A 13007-nucleotide genomic window follows, 5' to 3' on the forward strand; every position below is an offset into this window, starting at 1 on the left:
TATTAACAGGCGAACGTTCTCAACACCTTACTGAAGAGCTCAAAGAGCTTTCTGGAGAACGGTTCGTGTTCTTAGACCAACAGATTGATAACCTTACTAAACAAGCTTCCTCGTCGCTTGGAGAAGGAGAGCACGTGTGCGGAGAACAGCGAAAGCAGGCAGAATTCCTGCATCTCTAGACTCGCCCTGCCCCAGCCTGTGCCACCCACCGGGCAGGACTAGGCCCTGCAGTCAGACACGAGAGGAAGTCATCCGCCTTGGACACCTGACTCCACCCCCAGGCTCCCCCATGTTTCACTGTGTTGGGCAGTGTGTCCCCAGCCACTGTGTTGGGCAATGTCACCTCAGCCACTGAGGCCCCAGATCAGACCAGTTTGTTCTGATACCATCAGTGTGAAGGTCAGCTAGAGTAAAGACAAACAGGCGAAAGTGACCACTTCTGGGTCATGAGGCGGTGTTCTAAACCCAGGCAAGGGCAAAGGCGTGATTAACCCCCTGCTAGAGGGAGGTGCCGCGATGCTCACGAGCACAGACCACAGCGATGCATGACCCGTCCACGGCCACATGAGACTCGCTGGCTTCTTGCTGAAAAGTTGACTCCGCCCTCCCTCCCATCACCCTGTGTCCAGATCACACAGCCAGAGTTCTGGAACTTCCCCTCACGACCAGAGTCAGGAGTCCAAAGCTTCAGCTTCGCTCGGGGAGGGACCAGGCAGGATGGGGTGGGTGCAGGGTGACCCACACTGCTAAGCCTCCAAGGTACAAGACTTTGTTCTGGACCCTTTTCCATATGCTACCGCATTTAATTCTTACAACCCCCGAAGCAACAATCCAGAAGCGTGGTAAGGAACAGGAACACGGGCTCTAGAGTCAGGCTACCTGGGCTCTAATCCCAGACCTGTTACTCACTAGCTGGGCAGTAGTTGGCAAGTTACCCAACCTCTCTGTGCCTCAACAGCCTTATCTGATTATGGGACGTACATCACAGAATTACAGTGAGGGTGAAATGAGGCCAGACACACAGAGGCAAACAGTACTGTGGTCCGTAGTGAGCGCTATGGACACAGTAAATTACAATGTAACGTCATTAGATAGTAATAATTACCACTATCGTTACTTTTGTCTCCACTTTATAGTTGAGAGAACTGATGCTCAGGGAGGGGAGGTTAAGTAACTTGCCTACGGTCACCCAAGTCATGAATGGCAGAGACAAACATTTGACAAGTTTGCTACGGTAATGTTCTCTCCATCGCACCAAGATGTTTTCCAAGAACGATCTGAAGTTTGAATAAATCTGGTGTCCTATAACCTAAGATCTAGTGGCTATTAAAAAGGCTTCATGAGGGGCGCCAGGGTGGCTCAGTCGGTTAAGCAGCCGACTTCGGCTCAGGTCATGATCTCCTGGTCCGTGAGTTCGAGCCCCGCGTCGGGCTCTGTGCTGACAGCTCGGAGCCTGGAACCTGCTTCGGATTCTGTGTCTCCCTCTCTCTCTGCCCCTCCCCCGTTCATGCTGTCTCTCCCTGTCTCAAAAATAAACATTAAATATATATATATATATTAAAAAAAAAAAAGGCTTCATGTGCTGGATGTCACAGCTTCTGAAGATGAACACAGCACTTGTACAGCCAATAAATTCAAAGAGCGGATGATGGTACTTCAAAGCCAAGTGCGCCAAGTTCACGCACGCTACAGCCAGGCGGTTGCCCGGGCGCCACGTGCACACACTTCCTGACAGCGTGCCGGCTGGACCTCGCTCCAACATCACAGGGCAGCGTGTCATTTTAACTCCAGGGTATCAGAAAGGCCGACCGTCTTCTCCGGCTGGGCCCTGGTGCCACGTCCCACAGCACCCCCCATCTATGCAATCGTGTGCTCTTGGCCCGGGCCCTCCTGGGAGCACGCCGGCCCATGTTTGCAGTGGCAGAAAGTCTTCTACCCAGGCCAGCCGTCTCTGCTCCAGGCTCCTCAGGAAATATCTGGGCTTTGGGCTCAGGCAAGTCTCAAAGTGGTCCGATCCGGCCGCTGGCTAGGCTGCCTGGCCAGCTCCGGGAACAGCTGCAGGGAGGAGCTGCAGGGATCTGGACGGAGAAGCAACTCGATACCTGAAGAGCTCAGCCGGAGGGACTCAGACTCGGCTGGGGTTCAGCCATGGTGTAGACGTAAACGGACGGTCGGTTCTGCCTGAGATTTATTAAGAGCCTATTAAGTGCTGGGAGCCAAGAAGAGGTTGCCACTGGGCTCACAGCACAAAAAGACACACTTACTTGACTTCTAGGGGCCAGAACCTGAATCGCCAAGTAACAAAACCAGGCAACACTGGATGGAGTTGCAAGGGCTTCAGAGAGGAGGCCTGCTCTGAGCTGACCAGCAGGAACAAGGCGAGTCCAGCTTTCCTCGCCCGAGCCCCACACTGGCAACGTGGTGATGCTCCCTCGCTCCAGGGTCCTGAGCCCACCCTGGCACTGCACTAGCCCACTGCGACAGTCCCCAGGTGACAGCGGTCCCGGCGCCAAGCTGACCCCTGGCCTCAAGGACAGAGCTTTCGACATTTCACGAGGAAGTATGATCTCTACTATGCGATATTTTAAAATATCATTTTTTAGGTTAGAAAGTTCCTTTCCACTGTAATTCTTCTAAGAGCTGTGATCACAAATGGATGTTTACGTTAAGACTGGCTTTCTTTTTCCTTAAATGTTTGGCAGAATTTGTCAGTGAAGTCTCCTGGGCCTGAAGTTTTCTTTAAGCACTTCTCATCATACATTCTAGTTAAAAGGCAGAAGACTATGCATGTATTTTCTATTTCTTTGTGTGATTTTGTAAAGTTGTGGTTTTATAGGGAATCCAGGCGACTTTTTTTCAAATTTATTGGCATAAAATTGTTCATATTATTCCTCCTATGATCACTTTAAAGACTGAGGGAACTGTAGTAGCGTCCCTCTTTTCATTGTTGGCATTAGGTTTTTGTGCCTTTTCTCTTGATCAGTCTCATCAGAGATTTATCAGTTTTCATTTTTATTTTTCAAAGACTCAGCTTTTAGCTTGCTTTCTTTCAGCTGTCTACTGAGTATCTGTCTTCCTTTTCCTTGATCTCTTCCCTTTATTAATTTCCTTCCTTCTACCATTTTTGGCTTCAGGTTGTTCTTTTTCGGACTCTGGATATGGAAGTGCAGCTTATAAGCTTTCTTTCCTCTTTTCTCACATATGCATTTAAAACTATGTATTTCTCTCCAAGTATAATTTTAGCTATTCCACAACCTCATTTATTTTTTGTAATAGTCCCATGAGGCAGGTATCTTTATTCCCTTTTCACAGATGAGAAACTGAAGGTCAAGTAAACTGTTTAAGGTGATAAAAGGTGATAAAAGGTGATAAATGGTGATAAATGGTGAGATTATGACTCAAGGCGAGGTTCTGTGGCTCTAAAATGCCAAGTTCTTCCTCTTACAGTTTGTTACATATAATTAGCTGTTTGTGGGTATTATACTATGAAAATACCAAGAAAGTAGGAGTGCTTTCCTCCATGGGGTGTAAGAAAAGCTGCAAAGGGACTGGCAGGCAGATGGGCTCTGCTCCTGTGGGCTAGAGAAGGGCTTCCTGTCTATAAGCGGAGAAGGTGGTCAAAATGGCTCAAGGGAGACCAGGGAATCTCATTTCCCGGGAAATCCGTGACGGGTGATTTTACAAAACAGATTTTGCAAAAGCAGAATCAGCTCCCAGACTTCAGGGCTCACATAAGAAATGTTCTCCTGACCAACAGAGAGATTCGTTTTTTTTACCACCAGAATGTGACCGGCGCCACGACTCAACAAGGCACAACGATCAGCCACTCCTCCTGGCCCAAATGACCTCCTGAGTCACACCAGCCATACCCAGGCCCAGAGATGGTCTGGAAGGGACTGGAAGAAAGGCGCCCAGAAAGTATCACGTGGCCCCGTGACGCCAGGGTCATGTGTCAATTTAAAATTGGAAAGAGGGGAAGACCTGCCATTATCGGCTATTCTTGGTGAGCCTCATTCATTCATTCATTCGTTCGTTCGTTCAACAAAGATCTAAGTTTCAAGAACTGAGCTTATTAGTGCCGGGAATGCAAACGGCCCATGAGCTAGACCTTGGTTTCTTTTAAATGAAACCGAAAACAACTAAACTGGACTAGAACAATGGGAAAATTAGGGAAGATCCCAATGTTAAATCTGTCAAATGCAAGCAGAAGAAATATTCTTTGCCTTTACAGAGCTGTAAATAAAGTGAAATTGGTAATGAATGCTTGATGGCAATCAAAATAAAGTCTCATAATGTCTGTCCTACAAATTTACACGAGACAAGAAAAAGCGATAATACCCGATGTTAAGGGGTCTCGGTGCACCAATCGGCTTGGGTATCCTTTTTTATTTTTATTTTTTTAGCTGCATTTGCAGCTTCGGAAAACAAAAAGAACGCACGTTTCCGCGAGAACTCAGAGGAGAGTCCGGCAGAGAAAGGAAAGGCAGGAAGAAGGGTCAGCCACCGCCGCAGCGCCCACACACAGCACAGGGCCTGCTCCTCCCAGTGTGTTTCCCAGCATCACTTCGTTGTGGGGGTGGACGCGTGTGTGAGCGCCTAGAGCTGCAGACCAGCAACTCGAAGGTAAGAGGAGAGGCCCCAGGACACAGCCCGTGCTCTAAGGAACATGAGATTCCTGAACAAAAACCCCTAACGTCCAGCCCGACACCGGTGCTCCCTTCCAGGGTGGACGCTCACCCGAGCACGCGCCCTCCTGAGCGGGAACCAGCTGCAGACCAGGCCACGCCCAGGGAAACCAAGGCCACCAGAAGGAACCGGAAGAACTGGCTAATGCTACCACACAGGTGTTCAATAACTATCTAAGGACTGAATGATACCCCCAAAGTAGGCTCTCTCGGCCGAGGTCGGCCACGCTTGTGTCAAATCAAAAGGCGAGGACTCAACCCGGCCCCTGTGACTCCATGCGGCCCGACCGCGGCAGGACACCGGTCGTCCAGCCAGAGTCGTCCCCAGCTCTGGAGACCCCGTGTGGATGGGAGGCCGCTCCCTCAGAAAGGGCGCCTGAGTCTCAGGGCTGTCGCGATAGCCTGATCGAGGCTATCGAGGCTAGTCTGATACTGACACCCGAAGCGTCCCCAGTGGTCCTCGGCCTGTCAGGGAATATCACTCAGATTTTTTGTTCACACGCAAGCGTCCCTAGCCGTAAAAATGAATCTGGTTTTAGCACACCTGGGCTGAAGAAACATGGAAGTCGGGGCAACTGAGGCCTCTGAGGACAACGAGAGAACCGCAAGCCCGTTCCTCCAAAAGGAGACGGGTCAGGCGAATTTCCTGGTTCCGCCTCCTTCCTTCTTTCAGGGTCCTGAGCCAACCTAAGCCACGACTAAGCTTGAGGATGTGCTACAGAACACACTGACCTCTGAGGCCAAAGGGTACCGAATACCTCCCGAAGTAGGTTTACTGATGCCAAAAGCATATAGTGTGTATTTATTTATTAATTGGGTGCTTCTCAAGGGGAAGGGGAAGGTCCCGGGGAGGCAGCGGGCATCTCAGCTCCGACTCTGTGGACTCAAGTCGTCGTCCCCTGTGAGAGCCCCATCTGTCCTCTAAGGCGGGGACACCACTGGCGCCCTGACCTCCCGAGGTATGAGGAGGCTCAGGGGAGGTAACAGACGCGGGAGAACTCTGGAAAAGCGCAAGGCGACAAAGGAGTCAGTGCCGCTCTTTCCGAGGACGGGACGGAAGCGAGCGTGTCTTCGGTATATGCCACCCTGTCCAGCACCCAGCAGGGACTGATCACTTCTTCCTGAAGCAACTGAACCGTGATACTCCGCCGTAAGCTCGGAACAAACGCTGCACGCGCCCCCGGCCCGGTCTACCCCCTGGGGTACGCTATGTGCCGAAGTCACCACAACAGGCTTTCACGGTCCAGGCCAGTGACAGGAAAATGCCAACTGAATGTCAAACAACGGATTCCGAAACGAACCTCTGGGACGAGGTAGCGTATGCTCAGTTATTCTTGACTCCTTCTTTGTCTTTCGACAAAGAGAAGACAATATGTTCCCCGTGTATTTCCTCGAACCGTCTTTCTTTCCCCCAAATCACAACAAAGCAGCTGGTTCAAAAGAGGCACACACACGTCTCCCTCCCTCCCCACAAGGGCCCACGGAGCAGGCACGAAGACACGCGTAACACCCGTAACCCCGCAACGTCACAGCAGCAGGCTAGAGGACGCGCTAGAAACTAGCAGACAGGTCTGGGCCAGAAGAAAACCAGCCCAAACGCCAGGGTGGGAATGAGCCTTCCCAGGGTAGGAGTGCCAAGCCCAGGGCCGAGAAATGCCAAGGGAGGGGGGCCCTGAGGGGCAATCATAGGAATTTTTAAAACTGCATTTGTGACCAGCAAGCCTAGACTCCCTTCAGGGAGGCCTGCCTGGGAACCCAGAACAGGTTCCTACACATCCTGTTCTTTTTTCATAAACATGAACTGATAACCAAGGGAAGGACCAATGGCGGAAGAGCCACGAAATAAACAATGATGAAATAAAAACCCAAACCATGAAAAGACCAAGATCAACAGGACAACTTTCATTTGGAGTTGATCTCTAGGGAAAACACAGATACTTCAGGGAACGAGACAGAAACCCGAAGGAACTCTGATAAGACTTCTCCAAGAAAGTCAAGGCTTGCTGTAAACAGGAACAGGCTGCTATGAAAAAGGAGCAATCAAGAAATAAGATTTGTTTTCTTGATTTTTAGGAACCTTATTACCAAAATTAACATTTTGATGGATAGTCTGTATAACAGAATGACGAGACTATGGCTGAAGCTAGTTGACTTCGTGGATGATAAGACCACAGGCATTTCCTATTACATAAAACAGGAGAGAGAGACGTGAGCAGGAGGCTGGTTAAGGGACAGGAGGTCCTACAGGCTGGGAGGGGACAGGAGTCCCAGCACGTTGCTCACTTACCCCTCGCGTCTAGCACCCCCAGTGTTGCACGTCAAAGGTGCTCAGCAAAGACCTGAGTACGAGAGGAACAGGTTTACAGCCTTCCCCTCCTCTCTTTCCAAGGCCCCTGGGAGGAAGGTGGCTCTGCGGCAGTGACCTGTGGGTCGTCAGTGCAGTCCAAGGCAGGATCCCCTTGGAGACCCTAAGATTCCAGCTGCTCAAGAGGCAGGGACAGTGTGCTTCTGTCTGAGACCTTGTCTGTCCCCCAAAGGTATATCAGCAGCGAGCTCACGACTCAAAAGCAAGGAAGTCCTTGTAAAAGGTTTTACAGTGTAAAGATGTACAAGGGTAAAGTGTAAAGGTGTACAGATCATCACCCCCTCTCCTCCCCACCCTCCTGAAATGCATATCCGTGGCCCTCCTCACGTCTCCTGGGCGCACAGTAGGCCCTCGATAGGCCCTCAATAGATATTAACTGAGTGCACGTGCTAAGAAGCACTTGACGAAGATCTGGGAATCCGGAACCCAGAAACGACTGAGGCAGGGGGAATGCTTCCAGATCTCTGGCTTCCAGGGACTTCTGCCACTGACGTATGTAAACACTGGTGAGTCAGAGCCACTCCTAAGACGGTAGGCGGTCTCAGAGGTTAATGGAGGTGGCCGAGGGTGCCCTTGGCCCAGGCTGGGAACCGGCATAACCTTCTTCCCCTCTGGGCCTGATAACAGGTATCAGGTAAACAAAAAATACAAATTACAGAGGTACATCTAGCTCGCTCGAAATGCCCTTAATCTGCTCTAAAAAGGAAAAAGAGAACGGGTCATTAGGCCAAAAAGCTATTACTATAAAGCAAGCACAGTCGGAGTGAAGGTGCCATGTTTCATCTCCCCTGAGAGTCGGCCTGGCGGGGACGGGGAAGAAAGCCCCCTGCGGTCCTCCGTAACCCGGAAGGAAGGCGTCGTCGCCGCTGCCTCCCACCCCACACTGGCCTGCCCCGTGCTGCCCTGCAGGCCTCTCAGCAAGAGCACACGCCAGACCTAGGTCGGTTTCTTCGTTATCCACGGTGGGAAATTCTTCACTCACTGCAGAGTGACCACAATTTCTCCCAAGCCACTATCTGGCCCGGAGTGAGGGGAGATTCATTCCCTGCGGGGCAGATTTACCCATTCATGCCACGAGCTGATGTGTGCATACGTACCGTGTGTCAGGCACAGCGGCTAGGTCCCCAGGATGCAGCGGTGAATGCGACGGACACGGTCCCGGCCCCTGGAGCCGACACCCTAACAGGACACACTGGCATGCAGTGAAGTACAAACGGCTGTACTGTGAGGGCACGCGACGGACAGGAGAGAGGCTTTTCCAGAAGAGCGAGGGCAGCAGCAAAGGCCCCACGAGTGCCGGGCCTGTTCCAGCACCCAGCACGGTGGGAGCCCACGCGCGTGCCCGAGGCAGCACTGAGGTCGGCGGGGATGGCCTGGCACCACTCGTGAGCTGCATGGAACGCAGATCCCTCCGTCTGAGCGACCGGTTCAGACTTCGAGCCTCAAGTGCCCCTAAGACGCGCTCTCGGAGAGCAAGCGATGTGAATGCCCGGTCATCTCAGATCTGTCCTCGTGTGTTGTCACATGCCTCTCAACGCGTGGTGTATTTCACAAAAGAGGAACATCTGGCCTTTTACCCAACTATCTCCTCTAAAGCTTTATCCTACAGATAAATTCACCCAAGAGGCAAACGCAGGTATTCACTATGGTGTTATTTTTAATAGCAACAGAAAGAAAGAAAAAAAAAAATCCTGAAAACCCCTGACTGTCCGTCAAGAATCAAAGATGCCAGTACAGGGGTGCCTGGGTGGCTCAGTCGGTTGAGCGTCCCACTTTGGCTCAGGTCATGATCTCGGGGTTCATGAGTTCGGGCCCCACATCAGGCTCACTGCTGTCAGCACAGAGCCCCCTTTGGCCTCTCTGTCTCTGTCTCTCTCTCTCTGCCCCTCCCCGGCTCATATTCTCATTCTCTCTCTCTCCCTCTCTCTCTCTCTCTTTCTCTCTCTCTCTCTCTCACACACACACACACACACACAAATGAGTAAACATTAAAAAAAAAAAAAGATGCCAGTAGAACAGAGGAGGAGGGAGGGGACAGAGTGTACAGACATGAGAGATACCCCACACATCAGTCGGAACAGTGGGTGTCGCACGGCAGACAGAGTCCGAGCCCACTGGTATTACAAAACAATCAGGCACCCACCAAAGCGCACCCACGCACACAGAGTCCCAGTGAGGTCTCTGACTTCTCTAGGGGGCGCCCTGGGGCCGGGAAGGGACTTCGCGGTTTTCCCCCCAACCTTCTAAGCGATTTGAAAATTCTGACTATGGGCAGGTAACACTCTTAGAGTAGAAAAACTAGTTAATAAAAACACGCCCTTTTGTTTCATCAACAGCCTGTGTCGGAACGAAGGCCAGTCCCCTCTGTACCACGCGGCTGCCCCGCATCTTTGAGAGAAAAGAGGTCCACGTGCACCCCGAGGACTGACCGCCCCTCCTCACCCACCCCAGCCCTGCCCACCGGGTGTCCAAGTCCACCACCACCTCTCCCTGCGACGACGGAGGGCACCTCCTGGAGGGTATCCCGGGGAGCCCTGTTCCTCCAGCCTATTCTCAACACAGTGTGACCCTCTCCCAGCTCAGGTCACGCCCCATCGCCGCCCTCCCGCAGGGTAAAGGCCCAAAGCACCCGTGCAGAGTGCAGCCCGCCCTGCTCACTGCCCACCGCGCCACCTCCCCGAGCCTTGCACCGCCCCGCACGCCCACTCCCTGCGACCAGCTTCCCCCGGGGAGCCCACAGCGGGAGGCTGGCGTCCTCGGGCCCCCGGGCAGGTCTTCTCTGACCCGTGTGGTCCCCCCACAGCCTCTCACACTCCCAGACCCCGTCTCCACCTTATCCTTCTCCCCCGAGCGCTTACTCCCTTCCAAGGAGATGTATCATTTACTCGATCCTTCTGTCCACAGTCTACTCTCCGTCTCCCCCTCTGGAATGTGAGCTGCCGCAGGGCAAGGATTTTTGTTTTGTTCACTGCGGTAAATCCCAGCACCCGAGGTCCCACACGCCACAGTCGCTCCGTACAGGCTTGCCGGACGAATTCAGGATGAGAAAGGCTGAACTAAACAGTCTCAGTAATTCTGACTTCCACAGATTGAAGATCCACAGGTGGAAAATACTCGGAGCTTGACTGTGAAGATGTTTTAACTCTAGTGGTTAGAATTCTTTTATTGCCAATACCGCATACGTTAAACCGGTCCCCCTCCCCACCCAGGCCGCACAGGAGGCCCTTCTGCCACTCAGCCCCCTGGGCCGGACCACCCCTGGGGCCCACAGGTTCCCGGTCCTCCCAGCCTCCGGCCTCGGTTCGGGCCATTCCGTGTGTCCAGGCAGCCCCCGTGAGAAAGGACAGGCTCGCTAGCCGCCTCCCATGAGGTGGGCTAGGTGGGAGCAAGGCCTGAGCTAGTACCTTGCTTTGCACCATTAACAAAGCAGGAACGCTTTTTTTTTTTTTTTTTTTAATAGCTTAAATATCTGGCACAGCCTATTCTGTTTCCGGTGATTTCATCTGGAAAAGTGAACAGTCCTCAAAGGAAGAGATAGAGATCAGCAAATAAAGTGACTTGTATCTCCGGAACACCGTGTAGAGGGTTCACTTCAACAACAGAAGGCCGCCTGTGCGCGGCAGGATGCTTGGTTTTAAAGGCTGCCCCCGCGGGGGAAGGACCCGGGGGCCGGTGGCACGGCAAGCCACAGGCCCGGGCAGGAAGGGCAGGGTCCTCCACGAGCACCCCGGGGTGGGCCGTGTGGGCTGAACACACTGAAAGGGGCTGCGGGATTAAGACCCGGCATCTGTGCGCAGCCGGCTTGGGGGGCCGTGGAAGCCGTCCCCGGAACTAGCAGAGGGTCCGAGCACTTCGGCGGAGGACTAACCGGGGTGCTGGGGACAGGAAGGTGGGGGGGTCTCCGGAACTCCGTGAGGACACGCAGCTGCCTCGCCCCGAGCAGACGCGGCCCAGCCTCCCGAACGCCCCAGTTCGGAAGACAGAAAAAGCAGGGGAAGGGCTCATCTTGTCCTGTTTTAGTCGACGCCACAGAGCAGCCCTTTTCCTCCCACAGAGAAAGCCGTGTCGGGGAAGCAAGGAGGAAACCAGGGAGGCTCTCCCGCAACGTCAAGTGCGGCCCCCACGGCGGCCAGGGCCCCTCCCCAGCTGCTCTCGGCCAGCGCCGAGTCGGGCCCACTGTCCCCCCGCTGGCCTGGTGCAGGGCCTGGCCCACCCGCCCTGGCTCTCACTACTCGGGCTCTCCTTCCCTGACCACCCGTGGTCACATCTGTGGCCAACGAGCCAGCCGTGGTCTGCTTTCCTCAACGCGAGCACGGCAAGCATTTCCCCGGCTGTCCGGCCGTCTTCCTGTCCGTCCTAGGGGCCGTGCGAAGTCACGCTGTGGTCCCACGCTACGGCCCAGGCCTCGCGGCCTGACCGGGGGTTGGGTCCTTCCCAGTCCGAGCCAAGACCGGGGAGCTCCCCAGGCCTGTCCTGCCGCTTCCTGAGGCTCACGCGCCCTAACGAACTCGGCGGACCTCTGGGCTACAGGTGAAAAAGCAGGGTCTCAGTCTGACCTCCTGCAGGTCACACCCGCCAACAAGGGACGGGAACAGACCCTGAGAAGCACAGGAGAAAAGAGGAAAGGCCCCAAGACACATCTCGGCAGGAAAATGCTGCTGTCTGGCGGTGGGTGGAGGGAGGGGCCTGTCTTACCTGGTGAATCAGAGTACCTTAAAGGCATTCACGTGAATGTCGCACGATGTTGCACACAAGTAAGAGATGCGCAGAAAAGGGAAAACTGAAGAGGCAACTCCCACGGAAAGGAGGCTTCAGCCGAGGGGGACACAGTGAGCCACGGCTTCTCGTGTCTTGCTTGGTAAATGCAGAAATCAGATCGGTGGGGGGCTCTTGTTTCTTTTCAAGAAACCTCAAGGAAATGAATATTTATAAAATTTTACATATGAGATGCCTCTGACGTATAAACATGCAGAGAGTTCAGGACTCCATTCAAACCGACGTGGACACCAGTTACCCACACATGGATATCCCGGTGGGCCCGTGTCCAGCCGGTGGGCCAGCGTGAATCCCTCAATGTAGTTCCCCTCAAGAGGCAAGAATGAAGGCTTGGCGGTGGTGGTCAATCAGTGTGGTTCAGGGTTAATCAGGGTGGCTACAGCCCGCCAGGAACGCCAATTTAAAACATACACGCACGCACGCGCCCACACACGTATTCACATACCCCAAATAAACCAGCCCAACAAAACTACGTTGAACCCATCTTAACTGTGGATGATTTAGAAGCCGTTTTATACTCTGAGGGCTCTCGGGGCCAGCGTTAGGAAGACTCAGCCCAAGTTTGCCACTGAACAGCCAGGACCCAGGGCAACGGCCCTGCATCTCACTACCTTCAGATGAAGGCAGAATGTCTCACAAGAACCTCCTACTGGCAAGAGACTGTGGGAGAACTCGAGTGAATTAAAGCCAAGTCATTGTAAGAATATGTGCTTGCAGGGACCTTCACGGCTGCAAAGTGCCTTCCCACTTTATCAGATCTGAGCCTCACAGCCACCCTGTGAGGACATTCTCACCCAGACCCCAGAGTCCCGCTTGAACTCATTCGCAGGGGCTCACGGCAAAACTCGCCTCGGTCAGCACAGAGCCCATGCTTCCTGAGCATGTCCGCATCACAGAAATTACTGAACAGTGTTCCCGGGGACACAGGATGTCACGGTTCCGCACGTATGAATCTGAAGTTTAGAGGGACAGTCGATAGCAATTAACATGTGCCTTTTACAAAACGAGTAAAAGAGGCACGACCGTCATGACAGGCACTCTGACTCTATGTCCCAGGGCTTCTCGAGAAGACCCCCTACCCCCCATCGCTGGCTGCTGGGAGGTCAGGCACAGTGACAATTCTGGGGCGGGGGGCGGGGATGTCAGAAGATTGGGGAGCGTTAGGTGGGAGCAGCGTGCCT

At 53.4% G+C, this 13007-nt stretch overlaps 1 protein-coding gene across 3 annotated transcripts in view; it reads right to left on the minus strand.

Moving 5' to 3' along the window:
• PACSIN2 (protein kinase C and casein kinase substrate in neurons 2) overlaps positions 1-13007 on the minus strand; it is a 133831-nt gene that overhangs the window by 39940 nt on the left and 80884 nt on the right. The window lies entirely within an intron of this gene.

This window comes from Panthera leo, chromosome B4 (assembly GCF_018350215.1).
Source record: "Panthera leo isolate Ple1 chromosome B4, P.leo_Ple1_pat1.1, whole genome shotgun sequence".
NCBI classification, from domain to species: Eukaryota; Metazoa; Chordata; class Mammalia; order Carnivora; family Felidae; genus Panthera; species Panthera leo.